The sequence below is a fragment of the Perna viridis genome, chromosome 2, assembly GCF_037379345.1.
Source record: "Perna viridis isolate PV_CMFRI_1.1 ecotype Kerala chromosome 2, ASM3737934v1, whole genome shotgun sequence".
Lineage (NCBI taxonomy): Eukaryota > Metazoa > Mollusca > Bivalvia > Mytilida > Mytilidae > Perna > Perna viridis.
In genome coordinates, this window is record NC_142446.1 from 33067392 (window position 1) to 33081207 (window position 13816).

A 13816-nucleotide genomic window follows, 5' to 3' on the forward strand; every position below is an offset into this window, starting at 1 on the left:
TATATATATTAATCTTTTATAAAAAAAAATTCTTAATATCCGTTCCCAAAAATGTACATGTATACAACTGTTTTAAACAACAAATGTATCGTGAAAACAATTCGAATTAGTTTTGAAATCCAAAGACTACGACTGAATTTAAACCAACACAAACAAAAAGTTACGCAATCACATTATGATTAATGTACGTTTTTGTCTATCAAAATCGAAACAACTCTAATTATCATTTTTTTTTCAACCAAGCATCTGGAATTCTTATACATTAATGTACATGTGTATCGGGACTCAATTTGCTTTGGTCTTTTAAATTCTTTACTTTGAATATTGTAAACGTTTTGGAAGATTGAATATGACGAGCGATAAAAACAAATAGTTTATTCAAAGCATAGAATCTAGAAATGACCGAAAAAAATGTAACAAAGTCAATTTGGTCAATCAAACACATCTTGAGAGAAATTGCCTTTTGCGCAATGTGCTTCAAAGGGTTATGCATTGGAGAAAAAAACCAAAAAAAAGTAATGACAAAGCACAAGAATCAATACAAACACAAACTATTTCAAAGTAGATGAACGCTATTTTAACTTTTACGAAAAGAACTTTGATAGATTATTCCTAACTGCATATCATACTAAATCCTTTTTACGTCCGTAAAGTATCATTTACAAATATCTATAACTACACTCATTAACATAATTTAAATATCACTGAGTTTCTTCATAGCATTTTATCCAATTATGTCTGTGGTATGAACGATTCCATACCACTGATTTCATTATTTCAATGTATAACCAATCACAGTAGATAACCTTAAAAAGTTTTTCAGCAGAAGAATCAATCACTTGACACGGTGGCATATTATTTGTTTGTTGTATCATAATTCATATTCGATAGATATATTTTGTGTTATGAAGAAACAGTCGTAGCAATTGAGGAATACGTTGTTATACTGGAAGATTATAGTCTCATATCAACACGATCTACCCATTTACTTTAACAGGTAAGCGTTAATATAGTGTAAAGCTTAATGGCTAAGTCGTAGTCTTATTAATGACTTATTTTTTAGTGATTGATTTAGACATCTGTTTACAATCAATTTATAAAGGAAAATTGGAATTTTTAAGGGTATACAATTGCAAGATATTTAATGATAAATGCTAACTGATCTCAGGTATGTTGTCAAGACTAAGCAGAATTGTAAAAGAGATAAAACAATGAAATATTGTCATATCGTTCATTATTTTTCATTCAAGAAACTATTAGTTTCATCAAATTCACAATTCATAGACATATTCAATATTCGAAGTAAAGAATTCAAAGGCCATGGAAACTTGATTCCCGATAAGCATGTTTATGTATTTATTAGAATACCAGATACTTGGTTAGAAAAGAATGGAATGCCTTAAAATGATACAAACATGTGCGTATTCAAGGACGTACAAAATGAACAACTATTGACAAATTAGAAAATAATTTGCATATCACTTTTTTTGGTTATTAAAAAGATATTTTTAACCTTTTTTCAGCAAATCTTACTCCATTTGATCTGTTTTTAGGAAAGAAATTTTTAATATTTTTATTACTTATTTAATTTAGTAATAAATATAATTGATTGAAACTGTTGTAAGTTGTTCCGATTTTGATAGACACAATGTACATTTATCATAGTGCAACGTCCGTTTCGCATTGATAATTTCTTCTGCTAAGATGACTAATGAATGCATCAATATCACAAGTATTCAATTACTTGTGCCACATTTTCCGACGATATAAATATCAGATATCTTATAAAGGCTTGTCTGAAAAAATAATGGTTACGCTTTTACACAAATACCTGAATTGTTTATCTGTTAACCTTAACCTAGTGAACCTTAAATTTGATTTACTTTTTTTTAACAATTACAAAAAAAATGGTCTTGGCTTTATCCAATTAATATCAACCAACTGTCCTTATAAAATACAATTACGTAAAATAAGCCTATTTATCATAAGAAGTGACGTATCGGCAAAAAACAATTCCAATGACACATATATAAAGGTATTTCAAACACTACATTCCAAAGGCATGACCATAACGTGAATACAACAAATATATGTATACCATTCTGTATTATTTCGAGGACGGTCCATCTTATTTCTGTCATCTTCGGCAAATCTAATTTCCGCCTATTTATACATATACTGGCATTTGAAATCTTCATTAAATCTAATCTAGAGTAATCGAAGGACCCAAGATTCTGGCGGAAAATCAAAGGAATGTAATCCAAGGACAAAGACCATACATGGAAAACTGACCCACACAACAAAAAGAACATAAAATAATAATACACATACAACTCATTAAATTGCATGTATTCTAGTAGTAAAAGAATAAAGGTATTTTATTTCAGTTTGAATATCTGATCAATGTTCAACGCGCAGTCCTTTGAATCGTGTCTATCAACTATCAGGTGGACTATAAATTACAAATCAGTATACTTTCAATATCCGTCAAACTATGTAAATGAATATTAATCAATTTTTAATATTTCTTATTTTATTTATATTCATAGTCAGTTTTCTTTTTTGCTACGAAGCAATACGTAATTGTAGGTGACTTTTCATGATGTCTTTGTTCAGTTTCTGGGGCACGCATTTGTCTATTACGCACACAAAATCAACAAAGTATGATCACCAGTTTCTGTTTTTATTTTTGTTTAGTTTTGTTCCCCGTAACTTTGAGAATGCAATACATGCATAGATTAAATGTTATTTTACTTCGAGCAAGTTGTTGTTGTCTATAAATAGCTACACCTGTATTTGTAACAATTGTCATTTGTATTGAATACCTGATCATGTTTTTCTTCATTACCATTTTTTGTATGTACGGAATATGTTGCTTATTTTATGTTCTTTTTGTGTGTGTCTGTTTTTCCTGTCTGTTCTTTGTCCCTGTTTTTTTTTAATTATCGTTAGAATCTTAGTTTTCCTGATTACTCTTCAGTTGTAAGCAAATTACTTAAATTGACGTTACAACCAGAGGTTGGTGATGCAATTCCCCACAATGTTACATTATTCAAGTTTTCTACAAATTTTATCGGAGAAATCGTCAACTATGATTTGAATAGCTTCCAGTACATTCCATAAATGGTATAAGAACTCGTGGTATTATCAACATTCATATTTACTAGTTCATCACCCTAATATACGGAAAAAATGTTTAGACGTATTTCTCATTGTTATTTTCATTTTTAAAAAAAACAACATTTAAGTGATACTTTTCGGAATCTGACTAATTTGATTTCGGCTCTTTTTGTTATTTAGAAAGTCCCTGAGATATCTGATTGCAAAGTGTTGTCATGAAATAAATGAACCTTCTGTATTTAGAACCAGGATTATATGGTAATATCAATCATCATCAGCGGAAATATTCAAGTTAAAAATAATTCACAAAACGAGAACAAGAATACAGTCATTACAATTACTCTTGCCTAAGCTAGAACACAATCGTCAAAACTAATGTTGCCTTAGCGAAAAAGAACTATCCATACCATCAATGATGCTTGCCTAATCTGAAATGGCCCCGTGCAGGTCTGGGTGTTAAAAGAATAGGCCTGCTGCAGCGCTAAGCTTGTCGTATAAGGCGACTAAATAGTGCTCAGAAACCTAGCCGGGGGCTAGGCGCTCTGCCCACAGAGCAACTGGGATGTGTGCCCCAGGTGGTGGAATGGGGTACCCCTGGCGTGTTACATGCTGGGGTTGTCAGGCTATAATACGGAAAACCTGACCGCAAACCATAGTGGTGCACCGTGTTGGGAAAGATGCCACGTTCCTCGCACGTTAAAGAACCCTGCTGTGGTATTCGATAGGAGTAGGAACCTTTGCGCTCCGCCACAGGAGGCTAAATTGCCCGACCTTACCCATCCCCCCTTTTTCCAGTGGCAATCAAAATATGTCGACCCTATTATCCTTCTGACCCATCCTTTCTTTTTTTCATTTCATGTTCATTGTCTGAATATAGCTGAAATATTGCTGCTCGGACGTTAAACCCCAACAAACAAACAAACAAACAAACAAACAAACCTAATCTGAAATGCAATTATTGCAAGGTTACTTTCAATACTGGAATGTTATCATTACGATGCGTTTTGTTTCAGCTAGAATGCAAGCACAACTTTTGTTCTTATATATCATCGAATGGATTCATTTCAATGCTTTCTTGTTGATAAAACAAAAGAAAAAAGTTGAATTTAACGAAAAACCAAAGATTTTTCGCACAACCCAAAACACGTTCGTCTCCGGTATTGAGATGAGCGTAGAGTGTTCACTGCTTAATGTGATCACAATTTCCCGTTGGCAAATAGTGTATCTGTATCTTCAGTTTTTAACTCAATATTGACAATTTCAATTTTTGAGCGAAGTCTTATACAGTATCCATACTTAACATTCTTTCTGTTTGTACTCATTCTTAAATATTATTTTAACAGAGAGTGTATTTTACATGAATATGTCACAATTTATAGTACAAGACACATAAATGAGATGAGTCTGATGTACCGTTGGTTTAAGAAGGCTTATGACTATGATAACACTATATTAAGTGTTAGGAGAAACACACAGTATAAATCATTGTTCAAATTAGGAGTTTTATATGTGAAATTAGACTATACTTGGATTTTATAGAAATATGTAGGACACTTTAGTAGTTTCGTTTCTATTTCAAAACGTTAAATCAGTTTCATGATGATTAGCGGGATGAAAGTCTATTGCAAATTTTATTACACATGATTCCTATAACAGTACAAATTACCCCAGAATAACTTCTACACCCAAATTAAAATCCGATTAATTATTCACTGAAACCATCTCCATCCCCACGCTACCTTTTATAGTTCAGAAAGCAAAATTACATCAAACGCATTCCAGCATTAAAATAGAGACGTTAAATGCCGTTGTCTGTAAAACAAGATCTCTATATAACTATGAGCGTAAATACAAATGATGGAAAAACATGCACATAGTTCGAATAAAAACGCAGTCATTTTAATCCGAAAAAGAAGCCCTTGAAATAAGACTGGCATTGTTGTATTGTTCATTATCGAACGAACAGTGTCGAAGGGAAATACATGTATTGTCATGATTTAATATATTTGAAACATCTGATATTAATGGAAAATTGACTAATTGTTATGAAGTTATGTGTAATTCAGTCCAATTAAGAAGTAAGTATCTATCAGTAACCTACAACAAACCATTCTTAAATCTGCATATGATATGACAAGTTACATTAATAATAATCAAACTTTTAAGGATTGATATTCAAAAAGCCGTTACAGCGTTACATAAACACAGTTTATGTGATATCCCACACACGGTTCGTATTACGGGTATTGGGAAAAATTCGGTTTTAATGTAAAAAAAAACTGTTTATGTTTTAACTATTGGTACTCATACTATTTTTTGCTATTTAGTTGGGTATTTTATGACCAATTTATGTCAAAAATCGGTTTCCAAACACACTAGAAACTTTGAAAAATCAAAAACAAGGGAATACTAATGAGAATAAATTCAGGCCTATTTGTGTATATTTTAGTATACTTCCTAAACTGTTATATTTGAACATTTAAGGTAAAATGATACTTGAATTCAATTACACATAATTTACAAGATGTAGAATTATAATTGAATCGAAATGACATCACAAAATATGAAACACACAACAACAAAAACATACATATATTTTTTTGTATATTCAATTTGGATTGGTTCTTACAAAAGACATTAACACAAAACAGGCACATCAGTTCATCGAGAAAGGCATAACAGTATCGTTTAGGTATTCACTTTTGTTAAAGTCTTTCCACGAACAAATGCTGCCCTTCAAATTTAACAAAGGAATCGATCTGACCTTGTAGTTATTTTCCGTCAGGAGCAACTTTAAAACAGTAGAACAAAACAATTATGTTCAAGTCCAACCTTTCAATTTTGAAGCCTTCATAAACATACTTCTATCCGAATTAAAATATCTACTGGTGCCCTGTTAATCATTTTCAATCCATAATTGAACCTGAAAGTTGCTCTTATCAAGTCTGTTTTTGCGCTTCAATGATTGTAGTCTAATCCTTTTATCATTTTAATGGAATAATAATTACTATATTTTTTTAAACATTCCTCCCCAAATACTGTGATTGAGGAAAACAAAACATGTATTATACTTTGCGTGCGTTTGATAAAATTTTCATGGGGAATGACCTAACAATTATGTGGGAGTCCATGATAAATATTTTGGAATACACGGACGATAGTACTTGTTAGTTGAAGTTGAACGAATACTGACAAACAAAGGAATTAAATGATACAAATAGAGATACATAGAAACAATATACTTGTCCAAATTCTGTCTTTTTGAATCTTAAATTTCTCTCATGCGGTAGAAAAACTATGGTTTTATACCAATTTTAATGAATAAAAAACGACGAAAATGATAACTTCTTCATATTATGATCGAAAATTCAATATGTTAAAATTTGACGCGTGAAGGTATGTATTGCTTCCAAATAGCACTGCAATACATAGGGTTTATATTCGAAGTAAATATAGTGACTATTGCGTCTCCTTGGGCTTTTTCATTCATTAGGATAAGGTATGGGCTCTCGTCATCAGAAAAGGGCTATTTATATCTAATAATGCGAATGATGAAGACCTTAAAACTATCAATACAATGGGCAATATGCATTATATTCCAAACTGCAGAAACAAATATTTATTCGAATGTAACACTTAACATTATGACAACTCAAAGAATGATCCGCCATACCCTCTCAATGCAGTTCTGCTGTTGCAAACAATAGTGACTGAAAACAATATAGTAATATAATATGTTGTTGTAAAGCTCGTTTTACCTTTAAATGTATTTTTTTTTCTAGATTCCGTTATCATACAAACTCTATTAGTATTACTGTGCACGATGCTAAATTGTATTACGTTTTACTGCATGACATATAGTTATATATTACTTTTTTTCTTAATTGGTGTTCAGTTTATGCAACACGAAGGCTAATTCAAACGTCAACATAAATTCGTTTCAAATAACAACTATACGAGATTAAGATTTATTTATTGAAATGGGTTGTCTTAAAAGTAGCTTAAAAGTAGCTTTTGTTGAGAGTACTGTATAGTTACTGTCAATATCAGGCTTAGGTTAGCACTTTTATTCCTTATACTAGATAGTATCTTACTTAAAAATAGGACTCTGTCATTATACATTTGAGTTTGAAGCCAATATCAGAGAGACATGAGAGTTAGAAGATCGTTATTTGCTATGACAGCAAAGTGTAACTTGAAAGTTCAGTTGACATGTGTCCAATCCATTGAGGGGACTTTTAATATTTAAAATAGGTCATCACATGTCAAGCTTCAATAGACAAAATCACATTGTTTTCTTTTTTTTTTAATTTATTTTCAACTGGCTAATACCCTCCCTGGTCACTCTTACAAAATATATGGACATTTTAATTGAAAATTTTACATAAGGAGTAATGGAAAACTTTTTTGATTTTTGCATGAAATGTTTTGGTAAATGCTTCATGTTGTCCTATGTTATTGAAAATGTGTAAGCCAATTTTAGCAATTTTTTGTTTGGACTTTTGACAAAATATCATTTTTTAGATTTTTTCATAATCCTTTCAAATTCAAATGGGCTCTAAGACATATCGTATGATTCGATGTCGAGATATGACGTCAATAACTTATTGTTTGGCGACACGGTTAATATATATTGACAATATGGAAGGGTTACAATAGCATCGCTAGTTGACAGTGTCATACATTTTCTGCTGTTTTATAGTTGTCTTCTTTTCTATGTTTTTCTTGATATATATATCTTGGCATCTAATAAAAATAATACAAGCTGTTGGATTGTTACAATAAAAAAAGAAATGTCGTCATGTTTCTTTCATACAAAGTGAAACCAACACATAAATGTAAGAATAAGATTCATGTCCGGTTCCACAAAAGAGTTCGGTTTCAAGTCTTGGGAAATGACATATCGTTTTCACAAGGACGTCCTATTGTCGAATATGTAACAAAATCTGTCTTGGTTATTTTATTAATTTGCTAGGGTTTACATATTTATAACTGGTAGATTCTACTATGCAAATTTTAAATTCGTAACTGTTTGGTCCTGAAGAGAGGCAATATCATCATCGGAAAATAATTTTCAACAGCTGAACCTAATATATGTTATTAATAAAACAAACACTCCTAGTTTCGGGAATTTTATACATTGAATCTACCAATCAGCCCAAAGAACTAGAGATAAGTGACACTACAGACACTGTCACGTTGAACTACACTTACAGATCGATGGAAAAGGAAAACTCATGAACAAGCTATAAGACAAACGAGAAGACTTTCCATTTTGTATTGGAATTTTCCTTTTCATGTATGGCAATAACCCTTCAGCACTTGCGTATTGAGTTTTATTTAACAACTCAAACATTATGTCAGAGTTTGTCGTAACTATGCTCCACCATGTCATTATTTTCCGTTCCCCTTTTGTCTGCCACGGACGATACATTTTATGACATTGTATGACCACCTCAGCGGGTGTTTCTTGAAAAGCAGATGACGCTTAGCTTACCGGTGCACCTGGTATATGATCCAAATTTTAGTTGTTCATTTACCTATGTTTCTTTGTACGTGTTATTTTGATTATATCATGTTCTTTGTTTTGTGTGTCTCTTTTCTCTGTGTTGTTCTTGGAATATATATTCTTTGAATTACTGTTGTAATCTGCTTTCCCTTAATTACTTTTTATTAGCCATTAACCTTTAATCGAAGATTGTATTCCCAAGATTTACACAAAAAAATGACGCTAACATATTTGCAGTGCCTTGAATCGAGCCCAACAAAGAAAAGTATATAATGAAAATAACATGATTAACAAAACGAACCCAAAATGAGCGTTACACGCTGACGCCCCAAATCATTCTTATGTGATAAAATAAGCTTTTATTGAAATCCATTTAATTGTGGCGCCTTTGCAAAAAATAAACAACAAAACACAAAACAAAACAAAAACAAAACAAACAAAAAACGCATCAGTATCAATCCAGTTTTTTTTCTAATGTGATTATAATTATGTCGCATGCTCATTATTTTAAATAACGAAATAATGTATAATTTACAGTAATATATGTATGTAAAATAATTCAGCGGTGACGTTCTGAATTTATATTAAGCCGGACTGCTTGGTCTGTTAAGTTATTTTCCTTTGGATCTTTACTGAAAAACTACTTTCTTTGACTTGGGGAATAAATGTTATACTTCAAACATTTGAAAGACAATTTCGAAATGACTATCCTGTCTTAAATGAATCATGGATATCCGGAAAATCTGCCGAACCTGTATTAATAAATCGCTTGTTTAAATCGAACAGATTTTTCTGACCGGGCAGCAAAAATATTTTTATTTTTTATAAGGTGTTACAAAATAAATATATTCTATTTCATAAAACTGTTCAAAAGAACTACACCGCGTGTACATGTGAAATATGAAGCCAAACTACATGTAGATTACGTTATTTGTAATGGTACGATGGCAGTAATTATTTCCGTTACGTCATTTTGTAACATCATTCTAGCATCCATACAATAAGACGAGAGGCTTCCAGGACACTTAATCGTTCACCTGGTTCAATATCTTATTTAAATATCTGTAACAAGGAGCTGTACGACAATTTTGACCAAAAGAAAACTTTAATAGAATTATCATAAGGATAACTTCATCAATTGAAAGTTTCATATTATCTATCATAGTTTTCAAATTATCGGCTGAAAACTATAAAAAAAAAAGTCATTTTTTACCTTTCAATAGTAATAACTCTTATAAGGAGTCGTCTGACAACTTTGATCCTTGGGAATTTTCGTATGCCTTATAATAGGTGTTATTTCAACATTTGAAACAATTTTAAGGGTTTTGAAGATAAAAGCGAAAAACTACTGTCTGATCCTTATGTTCTATTTTAGTAACAACAGCCATGTTTTTCGACGAAACAAAAATATATACATTGATATCAGTTCTATATAGGATACCTCAAGGAACATCAATACCAAATTTGGTTCCAATTGGACCAGTTGTGTCAGAGGAGGAGATATTTGAAAGAAATAACATTAAAGTGGCGAAAAACGTGGAAACAAGGCAATAATGCCAACATTGCTTATCAAATTATTACCACAATTTGACCACATATAGATCTTATCATGCTAAACACTTTTATCATGACTGTCAGAATTTGGCTAAACCTAACGATTTTGGAGATATATGAGAAAAACTACTCTTTGACCGCGGTGTTCTATTTTTTGTAACATCAGCCCTGTTTTCGACGAATCAAAAATCAATTCTATGCAGGATAACCCAAGGAGCATTCATACAAAGTTTGGTTCCAATTGCCAAGTAGTGTCAGAAGGGAAGAGTTTTAAAAAATTCTTAAAGACGTCGACGGACGCCAAGTGATGGCAATAGCTCACTTAGCTGAAAAACGAAAAGAACAAGGCATGAATTGTGGTCATTATTGTTAGTTACTAAAAAAGGAAGTATCGATTGATTGAACTGAAATCTCTCAACTGTCGTGGTATATGACAAAATCATCGCTGTTGATTATTTTATAATTGCAGGAAATGAAGACATGGTCATTATTTGTCGTCAGTTATGGCATTATCAAAAAAGCATAAATCAGATCTTTCTAGTCTTGACAATATTAAATGGAATAATTCCAATTTCGACACCATATGATAAATCATTTGGAAAAATAATTCCCTGATTGGCAAATGAAGTATTTGCTTTCGTCATAAAATAAGACTTTGACCTTATACGTTGAAAACTAATGCCGTGTTTTATACTTCCTTCAAAGCACGTATGAACTATTCATCAAAGGCGTCTTGATTTCAATTCTATTGAATAAAGTGAATACTTCAAATTAAGAAATAAATCACGGACATTCCATTTTATCATTGTTTTACCCAGGCTGACCATTTATGCGACAGTGACAGCGGGGGGTAAAATATCAGCATAAATGTTCAGGCCGTGGTAAAACAATAGTAAACCAGTGTTTCCGTGATTTATTTCGATTATAATAGGACAAAATCGGTACTTTTTTACATTTTCGTGACCTATTATGGTAACCATATGTGTCCATATTTTGTTGTACACTTTACGCTATGTCAGTTGACATAGTCGGTAACGAAACTCAGTGCTTAGTATTACTACTTATCAAGGAAAAGGAGAATAAAGTAGAACGATGTTAGATACGGCACTAGTTGTTTGTATTATAAGGTCGCACATGGACAGGTACAACGCCTGGACTGAAACATTTCATTCGTTGACGGTTGTTATTGTTTGTTTTCATACATGATAGCACACGCGGCGAGTGCTACCATGTACGTGTGTAAGTGATTTTTTACGGAATATAATATATAACATTTCTAATATTGAAATATAGAATATTGTTATTGAAGTGTGATTGATAAAATACACCGTTATTTACATTTGCTAGTTACATGTACTTTCTACTTAGCTAGGGTGTGTGTCACGAACACTGGCACCGCATTGTTTTTTTTAATATCTGGTCAGTTCGTTAATTTCACTATTATCGCATATATGTTCTCTTCGTGCTCGCTTCAGGTCCGGGAGGTCATGCGTATGATCCCCAGTCGAGGATTTCCTAACACTAAAATTGGAAGTCACTGCTTCTCTATCAAGCACGCGGAATTTCGGAGAAAATTTGGCGAATCCGAGCATGTTTATTGCGGTTGTTTCAAATGACCTTATAGAATAATAATATTGGTTCAGGTAATGATAAAACTGATTTATTGACTTTTTGCTATAACCTTAGCTGTTTTAATAAATCATGTTTAAAAAAAGACATCAACTTTTATATTTTCGATTAGATTGACAAATAACATTTGACTGTAATGCAGTATGTTTTAAGATGGAGGAAAAGCCAGTGTTCGTTATATGATATTGTTTTATATGATTAAGACTATGTCTATCACGGACGTAGCTCATTTTGTATTTATGTTGCACCGCCATATTGCTATATGTGCGAATTCTCATTAGGTAAGGAGTGTGAGACTTTCTTCTGGGAAAGCTTAATACATTTCTACACACACTTGCACAATCTACTTCCGTGTCGACAATTTTCGACACTTCCGTTAAAATATTTTTTAGCCATTCATAGTTCTGGTCTTACATTCTACAAATAAAATTACGTCACTGAAACCTTCTGCATTGCACGATGAATTGCATGAAGATCTTATCCACGGTCAAAGATCAGACATGGAAAACAGACATACATAACAAATAACATAAAGTAACTAAAATTATACATACAAAGTAACAAAAGCAAATGAGCAACTCGGACTCCACTGAAAACGTGGACCAGGTGCACCGATAGAATAAGCATCCTCTACTTTTCTAGAAACACCCGCCGAGTTGCTCATAAAAAATCAAGTCCGGGATGAACAAACGAGGAAAGGAAAACTATGACCCATTGAATAAATCAGTTGCATGGTGCAGATGGATACACCATAACGATCCACGAGTTCATGATGACGACCATAGAACTTCTGTAGTTCAATCTTTTAGCAACATAACTCTGTTCCAGAAGCCTATTTGTTAGAGTTATAGCGCGATACAAGTCTGCGTAGTTTAGGCAAGCTCTGGCATAACGTATGAGTTGAACATAAAGACTCCATACGCAGGTGCTGAAGTATGGAGAATAGAAGTATACACTGTTGAAAAATCATACTTTTAAAGCTATTATATTCAGATAATAGTATTGAACCGATTGTTTCCAAAAGATGTTTCGAATTTTTCAGAATCCACATTGAATTTATACAACTACCGGAGTAACAAGTATTGTGGTAGGACCCTCCTTGACAGTTGTAAGTATAGAAGTTAAAAGTTTTGAAAGAGGTTTGGTGGTACATTTTGCAGATCCAGCTATGAAACGTTGTTTGTATGGATTCTTGTGGAGTTTAGAAATCTAGTACATATATGGTAAATCTCAATTATCGTCCCTGGTAGAGAGACCAAACGAGGATAGCACAGAATTATGGTTTTCCACAATCTCGTCTTTCGAGAGTGTGGTAGCAGTATAGGTCTTATCACTGCTATTATTTTCTACGTCTACCTCTGATAATAGACATTGGATGTAAAACGTTTTGCAGACAAAAAACAATGTTGTTTTGGGCTTTGTCTGCCGGTACGACAAAATATTTGTCATGTATAGTAGACAAATATATTAGTTTTGCTACATAGGGGTCTTTGAAAACTGATGTAGCCTTGGCATTCATTGACCTACTTTCATTCGTTTCAAAATTGAAGACCTCAAGGCCTTTAACCACTCTGACAGAGAATCAATGTCTTCTTGTTCTCGTTTTATCCATTTTCTTGCATAGTCCTCCAGGGCATCCATAAGAACTGTAAAGTTATAATTCCAATTTATGGAGCGTGGTTCACGGTACTTGGGAACAGTCGGGTGGTTTAGCCTTGAAGTCCTCAATCTCGAGGTTCTGCAATAGCCTTTTGAAATTTAACATTTTGGATGCAATGGGTGAGGTATAGGAATATGAAATAATTAGTATGGATTTGTCTTTGAAATTTGGGGGAATTTTGGTAACGTTTTTGTGATGGAGGATGTTATCCAAATTAATTGCATCTATACCTTTGTTGACAAACGGTAGTGGAAGAAATGATCGCTTTTCTTCATCTTGACTTTTCACACAAACTGGTTTAAAGAGTCCGTGGAAACCAATATCCAAAATGATGGCAACAAGTC

At 32.6% G+C, this 13816-nt stretch overlaps 1 protein-coding gene across 1 annotated transcript in view; it reads left to right on the plus strand.

The window, feature by feature from the left end:
• Window positions 1-749: 749 nt before the first annotated feature.
• LOC148624706 (thyrotropin-releasing hormone receptor-like) overlaps window positions 750-13816 on the plus strand; it is a 28666-nt gene continuing 15599 nt past the window's right edge. The window contains exon 1 of the mRNA XM_088571180.1: window positions 750-997. The gene's annotated coding sequence lies outside the window, so the exon portion shown is untranslated. The remainder of the gene's footprint in view (window positions 998-13816) is intronic.